The sequence below is a fragment of the Aedes aegypti genome, chromosome 3 (genome assembly GCF_002204515.2).
Source record: "Aedes aegypti strain LVP_AGWG chromosome 3, AaegL5.0 Primary Assembly, whole genome shotgun sequence".
In the NCBI taxonomy this organism is placed as follows: domain Eukaryota; kingdom Metazoa; phylum Arthropoda; class Insecta; order Diptera; family Culicidae; genus Aedes; species Aedes aegypti.
The window spans coordinates 406,430,389-406,453,090 of NC_035109.1; the positions used below are offsets into that span (position 1 = coordinate 406,430,389).

Sequence of the window (22,702 nt, forward strand, 5' to 3'; positions counted from 1 at the left end):
ACAACTCGCGAACCGAAAACCAAACTCCCGGCGTCTTGTTTGGGCTTTCCAAAACACTGCCCAGCACAACACGCGAACCGAAAACCAAACTCCCGGCGTCCCGAAAACGAAGCGTCTTGTTTGGGCTTTCCAAAACACTGCCCAGCACAACTCGCGAACTGAAAACCAAACTCCCGGCGTCCCGAAAATGAAGCGTCTTGTTTGGGCTTTCCAAAACACTGCCCAGCACAACTCGCGAACCGAAAACCAAACTCCCGGCGTCTTGTTTGGGCTTTCCAAAACACTGCCCAGCACAACACGCGAACCGAAAACCAAACTCCCGGCGTCCCGAAAACGAAGCGTCTTGTTTGGGCTTTCCAAAACACTGCCCAGCACAACTCGCGAACCGAAAACCAAACTCCCGGCGTCTTGTTTGGGCTTTCCAAAACACTGCCCAGCACAACACGCGAACCGAAAACCAAACTCCCGGCGTCCCGAAAATGAAGCGTCTTGCTTGGGCTCTCCAAAACACTGCCCAGCACAACACGCGAACTGAAAACCAAACTCCCGGCGTCTTGTTTGGGCTTTCCAAAACACTGCCCAGCATAACACGCGAACTGAAAACCAAACTCCCGGCGTCCCGAAAACAAAGCGTCTTGCTTGGACTCTCCAAAACACTGCCCAGCACAACACGCGAACTGAAAACCAAACTCCCGGCGTCCCGAAAACGAAGCGTCTTGTTTGGGCTTTCCAAAACACTGCCCAGCACAACTCGCGAACTGAAAACCAAACTCCCGGCGTCCCGAAAATGAAGCGTCTTGTTTGGGCTTTCCAAAACACTGCCCAGCACAACTCGCGAACCGAAAACCAAACTCCCGGCGTCTTGTTTGGGCTTTCCAAAACACTGCCCAGCACAACACGCGAACCGAAAACCAAACTCCCGGCGTCCCGAAAACGAAGCGTCTTGTTTGGGCTTTCCAAAACACTGCCCAGCACAACTCGCGAACCGAAAACCAAACTCCCGGCGTCTTGTTTGGGCTTTCCAAAACACTGCCCAGCACAACACGCGAACCGAAAACCAAACTCCCGGCGTCCCGAAAACGAAGCGTCTTGCTTGGGCTCTCCAAAACACTGCCCAGCACAACACGCGAACTGAAAACCAAACTCCCGGCGTCTTGTTTGGGCTTTCCAAAACACTGCCCAGCATAACACGCGAACTGAAAACCAAACTCCCGGCGTCCCGAAAACAAAGCGTCTTGCTTGGACTCTCCAAAACACTGCCCAGCACAACACGCGAACTGAAAACCAAACTCCCGGCGTCTTGCTTGGGCTTTCCAAAACACTGCCCAGCACAACTCGCGAACTGAAAACCAAACTCCCGGCGTCCCGAAAATGAAGCGTCTTGTTTGGGCTTTCCAAAACACTGCCCAGCACAACTCGCGAACCGAAAACCAAACTCCCGGCGTCTTGTTTGGGCTTTCCAAAACACTGCCCAGCACAACACGCGAACCGAAAACCAAACTCCCGGCGTCCCGAAAACGAAGCGTCTTGTTTGGGCTTTCCAAAACACTGCCCAGCACAACTCGCGAACCGAAAACCAAACTCCCGGCGTCTTGTTTGGGCTTTCCAAAACACTGCCCAGCACAACACGCGAACCGAAAACCAAACTCCCGGCGTCCCGAAAACGAAGCGTCTTGCTTGGGCTCTCCAAAACACTGCCCAGCACAACACGCGAACTGAAAACCAAACTCCCGGCGTCTTGTTTGGGCTTTCCAAAACACTGCCCAGCATAACACGCGAACTGAAAACCAAACTCCCGGCGTCCCGAAAACAAAGCGTCTTGCTTGGACTCTCCAAAACACTGCCCAGCACAACACGCGAACTGAAAACCAAACTCCCGGCGTCTTGCTTGGGCTTTCCAAAACACTGCCCAGCACAACTCGCGAACTGAAAACCAAACTCCCGGCGTCCCGAAAATGAAGCGTCTTGTTTGGGCTTTCCAAAACACTGCCCAGCACAACTCGCGAACCGAAAACCAAACTCCCGGCGTCTTGTTTGGGCTTTCCAAAACACTGCCCAGCACAACACGCGAACATAAAACCAAACTCCCGGCGTCCCGAAAACGAAGCGTCTTGTTTGGGCTTTCCAAAACACTGCCCAGCACAACACGCGAACTGAAAACCAAACTCCCGGCGTCCCGAAAATGAAGCGTCTTGTTTGGGCTTTCCAAAACACTGCCCAGCACAACTCGCGAACTGAAAACCAAACTCCCGGCGTCCCGAAAATGAAGCGTCTTGTTTGGGCTTTCCAAAACACTGCCCAGCACAACTCGCGAACCGAAAACCAAACTCCCGGCGTCTTGTTTGGGCTTTCCAAAACACTGCCCAGCACAACACGCGAACCGAAAACCAAACTCCCGGCGTCTTGCTTGGGCTTTCCAAAACACTGCCCAGCACAACACGCGAACCGAAAACCAAACTCCCGGCGTCCCGAAAACGAAGCGTCTTGCTTGGGCTCTCCAAAACACTGCCCAGCACAACACGCGAACTGAAAACCAAACTCCCGGCGTCTTGTTTGGGCTTTCCAAAACACTGCCCAGCACAACTCGCGAACCGAAAACCAAACTCCCGGCGTCTTGTTTGGGCTCTCCAAAACACTGCCCAGCACAACACGCGAACTGAAAACCAAACTCCCGGCGTCCCGAAAACGAAGCGTCTTGCTTGGGCTCTCCAAAACACTCTGTGTGATGATGCTGATGATTTCCATTATGAGAATTTACTAAAGAAATCCATACATTGACTTTTGTATAATGTCCGAGAAAAATAATTGAAAAAATAAACAAAATTACTAAAGGAATTCCTCAGACAATACGAAGCGGGAATTTTTGTCGAAAATTAAAACTTTCAAATAAAAACATTCAAGGAACTTCGGCATAGCAAAGTTTTTTTTCGGATGAGTAACAGAGATATAACCTGGTATGAAAAATGTAACAAAATCGAGGAATATTTAAGGGCGGCTTCAGAGCTTTTATAAAACTTTTCGAAATTAGTCGAACAATATTGTGGGACTTATTCACACTTTCAAAGCGAATTCCTCCTGGTGGACATTCATTCCTTCTATGTCTACTTTTTATTAGCAAATTGGTTCCGAGAGAAAATATTCCCGGATTTACCTGAAAAATGTTACTTAATCTTTCAAAAGATCAGTTTCCTTCGCAATCCCTTCAATAATCATTGACTCTGTCAAATCTAATTTTGAGATTATCGCTGAAAGTTCAATTAGAAATTCTTCTGTGTATTTCTTTAAATAGTTTTCCCAAAAATGTTATTACAAATTCTTCCTCGAGGTTCAGCAAAAGTCCTTAAGAAATATTTCCAAATACTTCAGAAATCGCGTAATTCTTCTGTTCTTTTTAGAAACTTTGCTTTAAATGCCCGGATTATTCAAAAATTGGAAAGAAAATTGTTTTTGAAATGCCTTGAAATTGTCAGAGGAAATTTGTTGAAAAACTTCCAGGAAAAGTTTTGATTCCGAAACTAGCATAACAGTAAAGGAATCTCTAGAGAAACATGTAGCAAAATAACTGAGGTGGGGAAAAGATTTATTAAGATATTAATGAAGAAATTTGTATTGATCTTCCTTAAAACACTTTTTAAGAAATAATTTAACCATATTCTTAGTTTGAATTTTTTAGCGTTACGAGAGCGACATTCAGAATTGTAGAAAACCAGAAGTCAAGGAAGGATATATTTCAAGGATAAATTCTAAAGAAGATTCTGATGGATCTTCAGAAGAAATTTGTTTTATTTGTTGACTAATTAGAGAGGTTCTAGCTGTTCTGTAATTTACCTCTGAAGAATAGATTATAAATTATCTTTTATTGTACCATTGTTCAGCTTTTGTTCTACCAGCTTCAACATTTTGTTGTTTTTCTTTCCTTCGCATGACGTTTTGAGGTACTTCATACAAAAATCTTTCCATACTCGTACAAAAATCATTCCATACTCCATATAAGAACTCTGCATTTTTTTCGAAACCCTTTTAATTTACCTTTCTTTAGATTTTTGTTAGCGACATTTTAAAAAATCTTAAGAGAGGTAAATTATAAGAATTTCGAGAAAAAATGCAGATTTCTTATATGTATAGTGTCTGATTCCTGAAAATCCAGCAGGAATTCCTCAACAAATTTTGAGAGTAATGCCTTTTGCATTAGGATTTAAATTTATTTAAATCTTAAAATTTTGCGTTAAACATCTACAGTACTAAAACTTAATCGATAATAGAGCCTTCAAAAAAGTTTGTTTGGAATTTCTAGAGGTAGGAAAAAAATGGGTTCTACATCAATGAAGCTTCAGATTTTAGTTACAAATACTTTCAGTAAAAATTCCATTCATTTTCTATTATAAAAGAAGTAGAAAAAGAATAATAATTTAAAAAAAACCTCCTACAAGGACCACTTAAGCTTTTCTGTGAGGTACATTGTCAACAAGTTTCAGAAATTCAGGGGTTTAATTCTTGAATTTTACGACAGGAGTTAAGTTTTTTTTTCGAATCATATTTAGGCTCGCCAATGAAGTTCTTTCAAACTCTTCTTTAGCGATTCGTAGAGGAATTTGTAAAGCAATCCCTAAAATATATTGAGATATGCCTGGAGTAAAAAAATTCTGAGATTACCAAATTCGCAAAAAAAAGAAGTTTATTTCTAACACCTGAAATAATACATAATGGAATCCCTGGAGATTTTTTTTGAGAAGTTCAAGAATGAACTGCATAATCATCGTAAATTTTTATGAAAGGTTTCTTCCTAAAAGAATCGTTAGTGCGGTTTGAAAAAAAATCTCTGGGAAATGCTCAGATGAATCATTGGTAAAATTTTCGGAAGAATCTTAGGGAAACAATAATATACCTCTGAGAAAGCCCTGACAAAATTACTAGAAAATTCTTTGAGTATTTTTGCGGAAGGGTTTTTGAAAAAAACAGTTGAACGTATTCCACTCCATTTGTAGGAATGTTAGAATTCTTTAAAAAGTTCTTAGTAAGGCAGTTTTAAAAAATAAAAATAAATTGTTATCGAGATAGTTTTGAAGGAATGCGAGATGTTGCTGATTGATTTAAGATAAATCTAAGAAACAATTATCTGTGAAAAATACACATAGATTTGTAGAGAAATTCATGAATAACATTTGCCCAATTTAATTCATTTTAATTGGTAGGTGTTCAGACAGACCGGACTAGATGATATTTTGTCGAGCTAAAGATACGTTAAGAACTCTGACAATTCAGAATTTTTCGGTACTGTTTTGATACAGATAGATATTTCGAGTGCCTGGGGCTGGAATACGTTTTCCTGAAACAATTAAAATACACTTGGTTCAGTCTGTCTGGACACCGACCAATTGGTCATGAAATTCTGGTGGAATATTACGAGGAATCTTTAAAGAGTCATTAAATGTTTTGAGAAAGTTATCCAGTTTTTGCTGCGTTTCTTTAAAACAATCCTGTAGACAAACTTTAAAAAGAACTTCAAAAGCAAAGTTGGAAAAACTGTAGGCAAATTATCTGAAGAATTCGTGAAATGAATTCTTGTTTAGTGATTTTGAGGATGTTTTTGGTGACACTCTTACATTATTTTGTACTATTTTTTTGGAGAAATTCTTAAAAATTTCTGAAAGTCCTAAACAAATTATTAATGAACACATGAGGATACTTTGACAATTGGAATGATTTTCCGTGGGAATCCTAGGACGAACTCAGTGAAAACTGTCAAAAAAGTTCTTAGTGAAAGCACTGAAAATTACGAACATAATTCATGGACAAATTCCCGTAGAAATTCTCAGAGGAATTTCTTCAAAGCGCATAGTTGAACACCTAAAAAGAACAAGGAGGAAACACAAAGGACATTCCTTGACTGGATTGCAAAAAAAAAATGAATGTGCCGCGAAATGAAACAAAATAACAAATAAATTGAATCAATACAAATCTGTAAAAACAACGAAATTTGTAAAAATCGTGACTATTGCGACCGACACTACTTCTGTAAAACAAGTATTTACTAGGCCCCCCTAGGCCCCCTCCAGGAAAAAAATCCTAGCTACGCCAATGATCGTGAAACAGGCACGATGGTACTTTATGTCATGAAAAAGGCAAGGAAATCGAGAGGGATTCGCGATAAGGGCCTATCTGACAAATCAATAACAATGAGAAAATAACCAATGAAATTTTCATGTGCAATTTTCAATCCCAATTGGAGAAAATATACTCCAACTTTAACTATTTCACTTTAATACACATTTCATAAACCAAGTTTCAAAATCCTCATCAATACCACACACATCTCCTTCAATTTTCCTAGCTAATTCGTAATAAAAAATATTGAAAGGTTTCGCCTTAAACGCACTCAAGAATGCCAGTATCGCCCAATGTTATGAGCCTGTAATCGATATTATTTTCAGTGTCGCCTATTATTTTGCGCCGTGTTTTTATTCTGGTTTCAATTAAGCACGCCATGTACGCCTTGTTTATTTTTTGTTTGCAGTGTCGCCGTTTACTCTCGCCGTGTTTTGATTTCGATTTCAGATGCGCCCATCACTTTGATAAACAAAAACACAGGCGTAATCAATACAGTGTGTGGTTTTGCATGAGGTGAAGTTTCGTCTTCTGCAAATTTGCGTTTTTTGAATAGTTAAATTATCGAAAGGGAAAAAGTTCAAGTGCAGTGAATAGACAATCAAACTACAATTTCACCGCTATAGCTTCTTAAATTGTGAACATTTTGTCAGTTTCGCCTAATTCGCGAATCTTTCTAGGAATGCCCAACACTTTGTAAATGAAAAGACCCAGGAACGTACCGACAATCAATCATATTGCCACAACAGTGATAAAAACGGCCCGGTACGTTTTAGGAGATCCCCAACAACATTGTGGTATTCTAAACAGGCGCAATAATCATTGAGCCTCAATAAAATGAACAAATAACATGCCGGTTTGTATTGACTCTCTATTATAACTATTGCAATGGTAATTAAAGACAAAGCCGGACCAATGGATTCAGTTTTTGGGGATTTCCCTCTAGCATGGAAATTACTGAACTTCTCAAACAATCAATATCAATCAAACTTCAATCGTGAATATCTTCGGCAATCAAAGTTCACTGTGTGATGTAATGTTTGTCCAGCTCTACTGCGGTTACTATGGTAATTTTCTTATTAGGGTGAAATTTAGACATCTAGAAGTCAGTTTTGGGTTGAAGATATTTCGACTTCGGTTGGAGGATCCTATCTAATGAAATCGTTGCGTCGCAGTTTCCACGGAATGAATCACCACGTGCTGAATAATTCATTCCAAAAATGCTATCTGAATAGAATGCATTTGAATTTAGAACATTTTCTCATATTTATCAACAGTGCAATAGATTATAAAACAACGATCAGACAAGTTCAACTACCGCGATTTGCATCCAACAGCTATCCATGACTCATGCCCATATTTATGCGGAACATTTTTATATCCAGCACTTGTTTGTTGAGAACTTTACGACAAAAAAAAAACAAACAACTGACTCTCCAGAGTCATCCAAGTGATAAGGTAATATGGTCAACATTACCGTCGATGAGAATCAGGTCATTTTATGGGCCTTTTTGTCTTTTAATTTTTTGCGGAGCACGTGAAAAACTGGAAGATATGAAACAACATAGGCAAATCTGGAGATTTCCCGACAAGGGTGCCCACTCATGTGCCATAAAACAATTATCCACTTTTGTGGAAGCAAACAACGCTGAAGGGAGCAATCAATTATCGCTCAACGCTAAGCAGGCCAAATAACAAGCATTTAGTTGACAGTTCTGAAGCAAAAGCCTACTATTCTCTACCCCAGAACCGAATGGCTCTGGATTGGAATCTGATGGATCGGAATCAAGTGCGCGATTGAGCTGCGGCGGCTCCACAGAAGAGCAATTCTGTCATTATAACGAGCAATGATCATAAATTCGTTAAGTGGAGGGGTATCCACGACGCTGTTGAGTTGTTCACACTCGTGGAACAATTGACTCCATGTGTGCGTTGTTTGAACATACAAACGAGGGTACCTACCTCAGTCATTGCAATCTTGAGAGCGCCCGTTCTTCACCGACAAAAAATAACATACCGTCTACGAAAAAAACGTGACGAGCGTTGTTAAATCATAAGCAAATTTATTTGTTTTTTTTTTCGGAATGGGAAGGGGTGTGATTTTAAGTTTGTAAGATGACTTAATTTTTAGATATTCAGAAATTCTACTTCCCGTATGAATGTACCTTTCGCAAACATTGAATAAAGTCAAATAAACACACTGCAGAGCAATTGGCTACGAGTTGCACGTATTACGATCGCGGAATCTCGCTTCTTTTCGATGCATTATTCATTCATTTACTGTCAACGGTTGACAGTGTCACATGGCACGATCTAAGTAGACTGGTAATTTGTTACATTCTCAACAGATGCCACTGCGGTACATCACTTTTTGATAAATAATATCAAATCAGCAATTTTGTTCAAAGCACAATTATAGTAACTTAGAAGCCACGACCCGATAATTTATCACTTCAAGCACAATGTGGTTTCAAAAGATCATTAGCGGCAGTAGCCACTGGTGATGGAGGGGTACGTGTCATCTTCGTCAACGTGAGAAGAGCTCCTAATGAGACACGATCGTTTCGCTTCTATCGGCTGTAAAAATCCCCTTTTACTGTACTACTGTTTGTTTGATTTATTCTCGGACCACAGCCATCGTTTGCTGAGATGACACGGTCCTTATTCGACAAAATAATGCTTACGTTTTCGGCGATAATTCCGTTTTGGCCGTGTTAAAAATTGCAATCAAATGGTGTGTGGTCAGTTTGCTACTGCTTGAGAAGATTGGAAGGTCCATCCAACGCGATCGACATTGTCAAACTAATCAATAAAGCTCTGCACAAAAATATTTCTACCACTTCCACTCTTCTTTGAAGTTTGCAAACATCAGGATCAGTAACAGACAAATTCCCATACAAAATCGAAACAGTGAAAAGCCTTGTATCACACTCTTATAAATGAGACGTACGGAATGTGCGACATTATAATCTTGCAGTAAATCCCAAGCAAACACTTGAAAATGTTTGCGCGTTGCGTTAGATTACGACTTGTTAGATTAATCCTCACTCGGTTTTCACCCGCCTACTTATGCATCCCATTCTTGAACGATTACCTCATTCATTGCTTTCTTCTCGAGAAACACCACTTGCCTACTGCGACTGATAACAGCGCAGAAAACTAAAACGTGCTGACGTCTGACGTGCTGTGGAAAAAGAAGCAACACAAAACTAACGAGAATGCAGCGGAACTGTGGCAGTAGATGCATTGTACCGAACATAGCTATAGCAAACTTGATAGCAAATACATGGCAATCGGGAGTGTATGCTCTTAGGTAGAATACCGAAGCAGAAATGAAAAAAAACGTGATCAAATATAAGCTTCATCGTCATATTGCAAATTGATTTTTTTCATTAACAGTTAGCACTTACGGTTTTCATTAGCTGCACGAATCGATAACAATCTTTCACACTTTGTCGTAATTGAATTACTTCCGTTTGCAAACAAAGTTCGACTATTCTTCTCTCCTGGTTTTGATTCGATGCGTAGATTAGGATGCAACTTAACTAACGGTCAAATTGTAACAACCGCGACGCACGATCCAAGCAAGCCTTATATGCATAAAACGAGTTTCTAGAAGCATCGACTAAAATGCTTCCAGATGATTCCAGGTGTTTCGCGCTTCGCATTTCAATCCATTTATTCGGTGGCATTTCGGCGTCTGGTTGATTCATGAAACGTGTTGTGATGCAACTTATTATTGTAAAACAAAACCCATTACATATTGTATTATTGTGTCGCAAAGTTATTCTAAGTGTTTCCAGAAGCGACTTACTCCTTTTCATTGACAGTTTTTGAATGAGAGTTAGATTTTCTCGACTCGTTGTTCCACGAAATGGTGATCACTTCAAACAGATTTCCATAGTCTTTCTATTCCAAAACTTGCTAGAGTCATCATTATCGATGCATGGAGAGCTTACTGTATGTTCAAGAGATCCACAATCACATCAAGACGCATAGCGGGACTCAAGGCGTTTCAGTAATTGATAACAGTAAAATACATCTAGTTTTCACTACGAATATCACGAATGCCGTTATGATGTTCATAAAGCATATGATATTACTATATCCATGGTCAACTGGCAATAAATTTGCAATGCTGTCGCGCAAGTTCATGAACTGTTAAGAGACTAAATTCAATCTATTTTTCTATCACAAACCTACAGTGCAGCAGCACATGCCTATTCTTCGTAATATTGAGTACGATTCGCACAAAATCTAGCTCGTCAGGACTAACACACCGGTTGTTTATTATGAAAACAAGCTGAAACCTGCTACTGGGGTATTGCTTCTTCTTCGGTAAGTATGTATAGGTATGGCACATAAGAAAGCTCCGCAATACTAATCATTTTTGTGCTTCCAGATGTATCAGAAAGTTAAGCAGAAATCAGCACAAAATCGATTTCTCAGGGTGTGCCCAACAAAGCCCAATTTTGTGAAACTTTATTTTAGAGAGTAGTTTTACCCCTTGCAAGCAATAAAAACGACGGAGAGATCGCAGCAAGCCACGCGCGCCAACGGTTGTGTTTTCAATTGAATGTCACTTTCAAGTTAATCAAACTATGGATAGTTCGTCACTATAAGTGTCGGCATAAGCCATTATTCCTGATTAATAAAACAAAATATGATACACGCACCTGATTTTGTATTAATTCTATCGCAAATAGTAAAAATAACCTTTGAATAGCTCGACATTAACAGAATACGCATAGATAGATAACTTTTTAAATTGAGGCTACATAAATCGCATCACTTACAACGGTGAATCTTGGTCATGTAGCTTTTGAACCCTCCCACTAACAACTTCTTCCTGTGGAAACCATGGAGATGCAGAGGTGATCGCTGTACTAACATTCCTTCCCTTCCCCAATGGCCGTAAGGACGTGGTCAGCGCCGTTATTGACATCACCAAGTTTGGAGTTCTCAAAATTGTACGTTGAAGATGATATGCTACTCCCAAGCTACATCTGTTGGTTCCCTGTGAAATTTTGAATATTCGGGTCAATCACGGAGTAGCAACTACGAATTGTACGGTCATCAATGCTTATGCTTAAGCTTACAAGCAATTAAGACGAAGTAGGCCGTGATTGAAATATGTACGGGACACTGATAATTGTTGTTAAATCCTGTTCACAAATTTTATGTTGAGATTGCCTCATACCGTTCCAAGGGACCATTCACCATGCACGCTAGTGCATCTAGTTTTCGTCATAACTTAACTTCATATTCTGAAGAAATGCTGTTAAAAAAGATCCATATTGAAAAGGGTTCATACACCGTGGATTTGTGTTTCGACGTAAACACAATAAAAGCTTCTAATTTGCATAAAATCTCAATGCTCATGCCATAAAATACATCTTACTAGTAGTTTAAATTTTATACTCTAACGATTAAATGATAAATGTGCCTTTTCGGTGTAGTAAAAACAGAGTGTTAAAAAATCTAATTATTGAACAGAATTCACATGATTTCGGCTACATCAACTAAGTTTTATAAAATGCATTATGACAAAAACTACTTCATTTCTTCAGTTTTGTCTTGTTAGACCAACAAAACAATAATTTGAGAAAATTGTATGAATCTTTTGTAGGAGTCTGTATATTTGCATGATAATAGAGGCCACATGGCGACTGATGACTTGACGGTACTTAGTTCAAGTTTTAGACGTTAAGAGTAGCTTAAAAACCATGCTAATTATGATGATCTCTGTCAAGTGTGCTTTAAGCGCACAACAAGTCAACATCAATGTTGTATGTTTGTTTTCGTTTTGTTTCATTTCTTTTTTAAGAGAATGGAATATAAAGCAAACAGGTAGGGGAATTTACGCATCCTCGACAGTCTAAGCCGATTACCGCGCTTGTTTAGCATTTTTTCGGATATCAGCAGACAAATTACATGTTTGTCGGTTTATATTGATGCGTTGCTCAATCCTCTATCGATTCGTACGAACAAAATTGCTGAAAGCTTTTTGGAAACGTTCTTACAACGCTTCGAACAGGTCTTGTCAGTGTGACTATTGTCGGCAGCCTCGTTTTCTTCGGCAGCTTTTCCATAAGAACTGCAGGCAAATCTCTTCAGCATCCGTAAATACGCCCCCTACACTGAGAACAGCGTTGCAGTTGAAATTACTATATTAATAGAGGGTTAAATTAAATATACAACGCCACTTGATTTGTGCAGACTAAATTTGTTGCATTTATTTCAAATATTTTGTGCATTCAATTTTACCATGGCACATTTCGACAGTAAAAATTACTATATCATGGTTAAAAACATGCAGCAGACCAGAATCGAACCGAGGATCTTGCGATTGTCAAGCGCGAACGCTTACCGCTCGGCTATCGATGCGGTTAGATTGAGAGAAAACAAAACGCAAATAAAAAGCGTTCTTGATAGCTCAATCGTGATTGGAATAGTAAATTTAAAAACTTATTCATGGTTCTCATTACTTCAAGGCTTGTTTCAGTGTAAGGAAAACAACTGTATTTCCACAATAAATACATTGTTTTTCTTTAGTTAGCTAGTCAAGTTCTTCTTGCAAAGTTTTTCTGATGGGTAGCATCCAACAATGGTAAAAACTGTTTTTGGAAAACACTCCAAATATTGTCATTTCAAACCGGGTTTTTTGAAACCCGTTCCTAAGCGATGAAAAAAAGACCTGACGATAGAGCTCCGACACCTGCTCAAATTAAAAGAATAAATTTCACAGCCATCTTGCTGGTGAAATGGTTCGTAAGTACACCAAATATTTTAGCAATTCCTATCAATTATTTGAACGATTCTACCCCATTACCCCGAATGGCATCACCCCGAATGTACCATTACCCCGAATTCCATAACCTCGAATGCTTACTCGAATTTACAATTATCATGACATGATGATATTTATGACATTTATTGATATCAAAATTCGAGGTAATGGCATTCGAGGTAATAGGGTAGAATCGCAATTGTGCCATTTTGAGCAAATTGTTCTCTAAATTATCAAACCCACCAATTGATGCTAGTTTCTTATCTTCTCATTAGCACAGTGCCATTTTAAAAGATAATAAACAAATAATAAAGTACTAGTTTTGATCGTACTCAAATATCATCCAAAAAACGTATTTTTCAGTACTATGGGGCAAATGTGCCAACCATGCATAGCTGAATTCGTTCTCAATTGATTTCGGAGCACGATCAATGCAAGCGACGAAAAACATCGCATCTGTATCGGTCCATGATCGGTAATGTTTCGCAAGTTGTAATAAGCTTGATAAATCGCAGCAGCGAAGGAGAGTTCCAAAGAGAGAACGATAATTTATCTTCTTTATTTACTAGGTAGGTGTTTTACTCTACTGGCATAATTAGCAGTACCCGAACATCTGGTAGCAATACAATCAGAGCTGTAGCAGTATAAACAAACTCTCATGGTGTGTAGCGGATCATGTTTGTTACAGAGAGCCAACCATATGGGGCAGGACGGCCACCAAATAAACAGCGCACGTAGTTCAACATTAGAGCGATTCAAAATTTTAAATTTTTAAAAATCCAATCTCCCATACCTTCCTTGTCATTCTTACCATAAAAACAGTGTTCTGTGAAATTTTCAGTTTTCTAGGTGACCCAATGACGGTATAGGTTTATATGGAAATTACCATAGAGACATTTTGAAAATTTGGGATTTTTGTAGTTGTTTGCAGGGCTATATCCCACATAGCAAACAAACTCATGAATATCTCTTCTCCGAGTCGTCCGATTGAACTGATCTGTTCAGCAAATTTCTTCATTATAATTTGAACTACCGAAAAACTAAACATTACATATACTTTACAATTGGATTAAATTGACAAATTGAATTGAAGAATGAGTTTTTACTATAGGATGATAAATTTGTACCTGCATTCCAGTACTGACGTGTTTGGAACATTTTTCAAATTTCGCTATAAACGCCCAAACGTTCAAAGGAATTTCCTGATGTCTAACAGAAATTTAATTATTTCTACCAAATAATACAATTGGTACAAGTTTTGATAATTAAATCTGGTTAGGGGATATATTTTAAGCATCCTCACTAACTATCCGGTTGGAACCATGCCCAAATCCTTGTTTAGAACTTGTTTGTCAATACTACGCAGTACATGATTTTGGAATTTTACATTATTTTCATATAAAAACCATTCTTTGGAGAAAAAACTTGACAACACACACAATTTGACGATGATTACGATAAACAACGTTCATTCCTTGCAAGTTACATTAATTTTTGTGCTCCATTTGGAAGAAATGAATCGTGTGACACGTTGATCAATTGCTCCCGAATTTACGGTATACCTCCATGAGTCGATGATCCATGACTCGATATCGACTCATAGAACCATACTAAAATCAAAATTTCATGGTTACTATGATGGTCCCTAGAAGCAGCTTTCCAAAAGATTGCTGTTCCATGACTCGGTATTTCCATGAGTCGATGGTCCCTTCAATATCGACTCATGGAGGTTTCACTGTATTTACTGATCATTAAAATAACCAAAACGGCCGCTATGAAAAGCATAGATATCGCCTCCATAGTATTGTGTATTTGACAGAACAGCAATGCTGTCCTAATGTTATATCTTATATACAGTGGCGACTTTGTTTCGATGCAGTGAGCACCGAAAAGTTACCATCAATGATCCATTTTAAACAAGTTAACCGTCGTCAATCCAAATAAATTTAATTGTTATTTATGTAGCTATTCCATACGCAATTTGTATTGCCATGCATTACGGTGAATATGTATAATATTATATTAGATCAGCTCTAAATAACGGTTAAATCTTGATGTAGATGTATAAAAAAAACACGGCACATGTTATTATTGAATTTGTGAACAAAAAAATCACTTTAGAGGCAAATATATCAGCTTTCCCTTTCCATACATCAGAAACCACAGCTGTTACCTCATTTTGACTAATTATTATGATTTTATTGATAACGTATAGGTTTTATAATTTTCACTCTAACAATTTTCGTTTACTATTTTCTTTCAAATATCTTACACTTTTCTAGGACTAAAATGCCTGTGGCCACAGATAATAGATGTTTATGCTAGAATGAAAATTTTATGAAAACCTGTGTAAATATTCGAATAGAAACTCCTTGCCATCACTAACGCCGCCACACAACGAATTGCGTCAATCAGTGATGAATATCAGTATCTTGAAATATTTCATATTCACCACTGACATCGTCATGGGAACTCAGCGATGACAGCGCCACAACGATGTTGCTACTTGTGTAGCTATTCAAAATGACCGTTAATTGTCTTACACAGTTTAACAATCGGACTTCAACGTCTGTTATCTGTGCTGTGGCTGTCATGCTAATAATTAAAATACATGAAGATTCCATATAACACAAGGATGTAAATAATTTTGGTTAAATTTGAGAGTGATTGATATTACCTATACCCACACCTTATGCATCACGTTTGAATTTCGTTTCAAGTTAAATTAAATAAATGCCCTTTGACTTCAACTGCACATAGGTGAAATATTAATGAATTAAATCTAAGAGAACATTGTGTTTGCCTATTTTAATTCGACTTAACCTTCAAAAACAGGTTCGGTTATTATGAAACTGCTCTATAAACATTGCTTAAATACCCACTCCGGCCGTTCTATAGTCGTTTTGGAAGCTTTAATGTTTTCACGGGATCCCGGGAAATTCCGGGATTTTAAAATAAAATTCCGAATCCCGGGATTTTTTCGAGTCCGGGAAACAAGACCCTTTAGGGTAACCAATATAATTCGGACCCCCTGGGCCATTTTCCTGCATTTTTGCCAGTTTAAATCGAAAGACCAACTAAATTTAAGTCATTTGGAAAGATAGGACTATTCAGCACTTGCATCAACAGGTTGTACAAAGAAAATGTGTTTATTTTGTCTGACATTAATTTAATTTAATCGGTTCATCCATGCAACCGTTACAACACGTTACACACAGAAATTGAAGTCGCAAGAAATTTTCCAAATGTAAACAATTTTTTTTTTTTCAAATTACTGAACCAGCGTAGATTTTCTTCGGTTTTCCATTGTCAATCGATTGATTAGATTATGGGCAAGCAAATTATACAACCAGTGTCGTGGACTTTGGAAACTATTTTGGAAAACACATATATTTTTTAATACCTCAATGAACGGTGAATGGCATTCTTGCAATACACATACAACTTTGGCCAAGTAAGCTCACATAACATTTAGCTGACAAACAGTCTCCAAGAAAGATAAGCACCCTCTGCACAATTAAGGCACATACAAACAGTCGTGACACTGAAATTTCTTTCGACCACTTAATTAACGATCATTTCATTTAAACTAATTAACTCATTACGTGTAGCGAAGATAAATAAATTATGGGTGAAATTACAAAAAAAAATCCTCATTTCGGCTGGGATTCAAACTCAAGACTCTTGTATGCTAGACTAGGCAAGAGTCCTGGGTTCCAATCCTAGCCGAGCAAGTGGATTTTTCCATCATTTCACCAATAATTTATCCATCTTTACCACGCGTATTAACTCATAATTGGGTCCTAAAATGTTTAATGAAATCTTGTTTTTATTCAATAACACGAAAGAGTACCTTACTGCAACTACTTTAGCAATTTTTTCCGCTCAAATAACGGCTATATCATGTTTAAACTTTAATTTAAAAATTGGGTCCATAAATGAACCTTGACACTTAAGATCATGTTTGACGTTCGCTTAGTCGACAAAAACACCACAGGGGTTTTAGTTCGACCACTGGGGTTGTTTCTATCTGACATTTCGGAAGGGACACGGAAAACAAAATACACCCAAAATTTGAGTTTAAGCCAAGGGGTGTGACAAAATTTAAAAAAATGTTTTTTGGGCTCAAACCAACGGAAAACATTAGAAAATTGAGTAAACATGTGTTATTGGCCTAAACTTAAGCGTTTGGCACTAAAATAGGGACAGGGCTTTAGGACCCTATTAATTTAATAACCATGAGGATTGGATTACCGAACATCTCAATACAGTTAACTGTCCATAACTCGTTATTGAAGGGATCATCGAATTGGGGAGATATTGAGTTATAGAACACAAAGCCAGTACATCTGCGATCCAAGGGACCATCATGTTAGCCATGAAAACCAACTTTTACTCGAGATACGGAATATCGAGTAAGGGAGAGTTGACTATATAATATTTATTATATATTTATCAGAGATTATTATTTTATTACAGTTAACTCTCCCTTACTCGATATTGAAGGGACCATCGAGTTAGGGAGGTATCGAGTTACAGAACACAAAACCAATGCAACTACGATCCAAGGGACCATCGAGGTAGCCATGAAAACCTGAGAGAGAGGAGACAGCTGGCTTAGATTGCAAGCTCCCAAAAGTCAAGGGAACCTGTCATCAACTGTCACTGGAAAACCGCACATTCGAAGGGCAGAGCATGAAAAACCGTCAAAATTTGGACAAACTAAAACTGGATGTGATTGAAAATTCAGGTTGTTTTCCTGTGCTCTCGCATATAAAATTATTGAATATTTGAATATTGTCGATTGGACTCAAATTGCTATTGAATTTTTTCAATTTTATGATCTTTTCGATAACAAATAGGATGTGAAAATGATTTTGACCCAGTTTGTGCTCTCCGCAACATTGTGCAAAACCCAAACTTGCGAAGAAGAAATCAAAGAAGCCAAGAAAACAAGCCAGTTGTCAGTGAGCTGTCTCCTCTCCCTCAGATGAAAACCAACTTTTACTATGGTTCTCTAACTCGATATCAAGTTTCGGAATATCGAGTAAGGGAGAGTTAACTGTATATATGTATCAATATAGATCACATCGTTTTTCTTCGTTTATGACGATTCACACTACCGCCATCATCAGGTCTTGTTACACAAAACAGTGTTTCGTGCAACATGCTCACCAAATGATAATGGTGTAAGCTGAGCAATAGATTTTAATGGAATTAGTTATAAGTGTTAAGTCTGATTGTGTGTGATAAAAGCATTTATCAATAAGATAGCGCCTTATAATGTTCTCAAACCATTCGTTAAATTTTTGGGTGCAATAAACTACTACACTACACTACTTTATGATTCCGATGTCTAATCGGCGCTAATGTTCTTCTTCTTTCTGGCGTTACGTCCCCACTGGGACAGAGCCTGCTTCTCAGCTTAGTGTTCTTATGAGCACTTCCACAGTTATTAACTGAGAGCTTACTATGCCAATGACCATTTTTGCATGCGTATATAGTGTGGCAGGTACGAAGATACTCTATGCCCTGGGAAGTCGAGAAAATTTCCAACCCTAAAAGATCCTCGGCCGGTGGGATTCGAACCCACGGCCCTCAGCTTGGTCTTGCTGAATAGCTGCGCGTATACCGCTACGGCTATCTGGGCGCTAATGTACTCTACTCCAACATATCTAACTCAGAGGAAACTGGATCCAGTTATATCCAGCTGGAACTGGAATCAAGCCTGCCGGGAATCATTCAACAAGTTTATGTTTAAAGTAAATCCTGCAACCAGACCTGTTGCTAACCGACAGCAATTGATAACTGGCGATAATAGTACAGGCAGCATATGGGCCACAGATGGGACTTGGTACCTACTAATTTTCTACGTTTTAGAAGAGTAACTGATTCTTAGTATAACCACGCAAAATGAACGATATTATCATTTGTCTGAAATGGCTTTTAAAACATCATTACGGTCATCACTCCGCCGGATTTGGTTTATTAACTAGAAGTCTAAAATTTAAAAATACCAAAATCTATGTTTCCTAGTAAAAACATTTCACCAATCGAGCTGAAAATTTGTTTAGAAATTCCTTCAATACTGAGAATGAATAAATGTAGCTTGTCTGGAGGTTTCCGAGACTTTTTTGTTAATTAGGATAAACCTAAATTCCACGTGTTCTATAACTAGGCACAAATGTTCACATTTCTAGCGCAACTAGCCGAAAACTTTTGAAATTGAGGCTGAATCATCCAGACATGCAAAACACCCTATCTATCGTCGCCAAATAACGGACACGATTATTTGAAACTGTAAACACGAAAATGCGACACATTGCAAATCCCTCGCTCTATTCACGTTTCAAAGTATATGACACCATGAGTCCAATTGACAATGCCGTCAATACCTTAACGACGATGATAATACAACTTTGAACAAACCCAAAAAGTACATCTTGTGTCTCGTTTTATCTCGCGCCTTCAAGTGCTCGCCTGCTTCGGTTTTCCATCCTCGGCGTTATCTAAAAAGCGCTTCGGTACGCGCCGACAATGTTACAACCCCACAAAACAAAGCATGCCGTGCCCATATCCTCGGGTCGTGCCCACAAGAGTGACTGTCACGTGAAAATTGACCAACGTCGCCTACTAAGTTGCACTCGCGCGTCAATGGGGAGATGCGATGCAAATAATGACAAGGACTTTTTTCTTATCAATAGGAAGACAACCTTTTCTTGCAGTCTGGCCTGGGCCTGTATAACACTTATCGGCAGACACTAGAGATATTTACAACCCCCGAAGAATGTATAAAAGTTTCCCAAACTGCACCGCCAGTCGGCGATTCCGGAGAAGGTTTTACGACGCCTGGACAAATATTGACCACCGGCGGAAACTATACTCTCGACAGATATAGTGCTGGTTGCTATATCCATAAACTTTCGATAGCATGTGCTGATGCCAAAGAGTTTGCCCTGATAAAGTCACCTGGTTTGAGCACGCGAGGATCACCAGGACCATAAATCAATAATTGTCACACGTCTCCAATGAAGAAGGCACTCGGACTACAGGTATATAAGACTTATTTTGAGCAAAAGAATCGCATTGTAGGGGTGGTGGGGGTAAAATAGAGATGGCGGGGTAGAGTGCGCAATCATCGGTTCAACCATTTGACTTTGATTTATCATATTATTTTTCATGGCAACTAAAGCTTGACATGTTTCAATTCATTGCAAATCATATTAAACCATAGAAAACATTTTACCATTTAAATATTAAAAAAAACAAAAATCGAACTCACGACTCCCTGATCTCTAAATAGGGCGCGTTGCCCCTGCTCCACGAGAGTACCGTATACCCCCGTTAATTTGAACGATACCTCATGCAAACCATCGGGGTTCATTTTTAATTTAAAGATCTAGTCACCCTAGAAACGTGTTTCCGGTCACCTCTTTCACTGTTTTGTTTTGATCCTGCGTTCCGTTCCACAAATTAGCGGGGTACAAATTAAAAAGTGTTCAGATTAAATGTGGTCAAACCGACGGGGGTACCCGGTACTCATGGACACAAAAGTTAACCTGAAAAAATCGGCCTGGAATAGTTTCGTAACTGTTGATGTTATGTAATCAAGCGAGCTTTTTATTGAACGCAAAAATTTCCTATTATCATAGTCGAATCTCGCACAAGATTTCGCAGTGCAAACGTATGCAATCATGGTCTGTCATAAGATAGGTCGTTTCAGATTTTTGACAGTTGACCGATTAGTCACCATAATTAAACGGTCCTTGCTCTGCGCAATTGTCAGATTTGTGCGCAACAAATGAGACTGTGATAATCGTTCAGTCAAACGGGGGAAAATTATGCTCGAAAGGATATCCAAATTATCTCAGAATTCTAAACATTCGCTAAAGGCCCAATACAGTCAACACTCCATAACTCGATATTAAATGTAGTTAAGGAGGTATCGAGTTACAGAACACAAAATCAGTGCAACTGCGTTCCAAGGGTCCTTCAAGTTAGTAATGAAAACTCATTTTTACTAAGGTTTTCTAATGTGATATCGAGTAAGGGAGAGCTAACTGTGTAGAAAATTAAGTAGATATAGACAGCTAGTATGTTAAGCAACAATGTGCAAGTGTTCAAAATTTCAGTTTCTGCGAAGCGAATCACTGAGCTATCGCTGGTCTTAAAACGTCCCCTCTACCCCCACTTCCCCTAACAGATAGGAGGAGCTGGCACTGCCTATGTGTGGGAGTGGACGAAGGTTTATCTCCGGACAACGCCTAGATGATTGATTTATTGATCATCTCAGATCTGCCAAAGATACGCTCGCTCGCTCGAGGTTATGCGTTTACAAAATTTATGAATTTCGGCTATTGGAGAAACTGCGACGAGCTAGGTGATAGATTGTTTGTCCTTTTGTTCGGTTGAACGACACCATTTTCTATCTGTCTGAATCCCGTGCCTGAATGACGACACTCGTTGCTGCGTGATAGAATTCGTTTGTCCCTAAGTGGATTGGGAAGTTGCGGAGAGTATCGAGTCTACGCCTGCTAAGGTGGTTCAGTATGCTTATGCGTGTTATCATGCGTTTGTACGGGGGAGATCGTAGTAACCTTGGAAACGGTTGTCTGCTTGGCAGTTGTTTGTCCGCTTCCTGTGATTGTTGGAAGTTGTAAAGATATGATAGCCAAGGGATATCGAGTAGACAGCCAAAGTCCACAATTTAAGCATGACCATCGTCATTAATGTGATGGATGTCTTCAGTTGAATGCACGATGGTGGATATGTTGGATTGTTGATTTAGTAGAATGATTCGTGATTAATAACGGTTACCAATTTCAATGGATATTATAATTGCTTTAATATATCATTTATTATATCAATTATTTATTAATCATATTCAGCACTGCAACGGACTAGCCTTTCAACACATAATAAATAATGGACATAAGATGAATTCAAAGTATTTATAGGCGTTTATTGAATAATGTTTTTAAATATGCAAACAAATTTCAAGATGAATTATCTAACTAGGGATTTTCAACTATTAAAAAATGCCAATATCATGGACCACAAAGGCGAAGGGAAAATTTTTATGCTTATAAAACTATTCTTAAGTAGAAATATTTGTTCATTAGTTATTAAATCGTTGAGTAGAATTTGTATCCTTTGACAGATACGCGTATTTCGATCTCAACTGTAAGGCCGTCTTTAATGCCGTGTACTCTAGTGGATTTAAATGGTATAGTACTAAATTCGGTTTTCATCTACTTATAAATTTGTTGTTTAATGACATACTTTAAAGTTTCTCCAAATTTGTGTGCGCATGAAAATAATTAAAATGTTGTTAAACATTATGCTGAATTAAACTGATATAATGATGTTTGTTAAATGAATGGTTGTTTGTGGGGACTCCAGATAAAGGATAGTTTCAACACTTCACATTACTAAATACGATTTGGTTTACATAGATCCTCCATAATAGGACGGATACCCTATTATTGGACTCGCAGTTTGAACCGCAGGGCTGGTAGCAACTAGGTGTCTTGAAAACAGGAAGAGACTTCTTTTAATGTTTCTTTCCGATGTTTTTTCAAAGATTTCTACAGGAATTCATTTCTCGCAAACTTATTCAAATAGTCTCAAGTTAAAAAAGTGAATAAACTTACTTTATTGATCCTACGTGTTTCGCAGGCGAAATTCCACATGTTCCGCTCCTACCCAACTAGATTTTTCACTTTTAGAACGTTTAATTTCCGGATTTACAAAACGATGAAAGTAAGATTTTCAACTTTCGCAACCTAACCGCTACTTTCGCCGCCT

General features: G+C 38.6%; 1 long non-coding RNA gene across 1 annotated transcript; it reads left to right on the forward strand.

Annotated features, from left to right (window-relative positions):
* Positions 1–9,002: 9,002 nt before the first annotated feature.
* Positions 9,003–10,774, forward strand: LOC110679874. The gene is made up of 3 exons (XR_002502769.1): positions 9,003–9,418; positions 10,311–10,443; positions 10,508–10,774. It is a non-coding gene; the product is annotated as an uncharacterized LOC110679874 (long non-coding RNA).
* Positions 10,775–22,702: the final 11,928 nt, after the last annotated feature.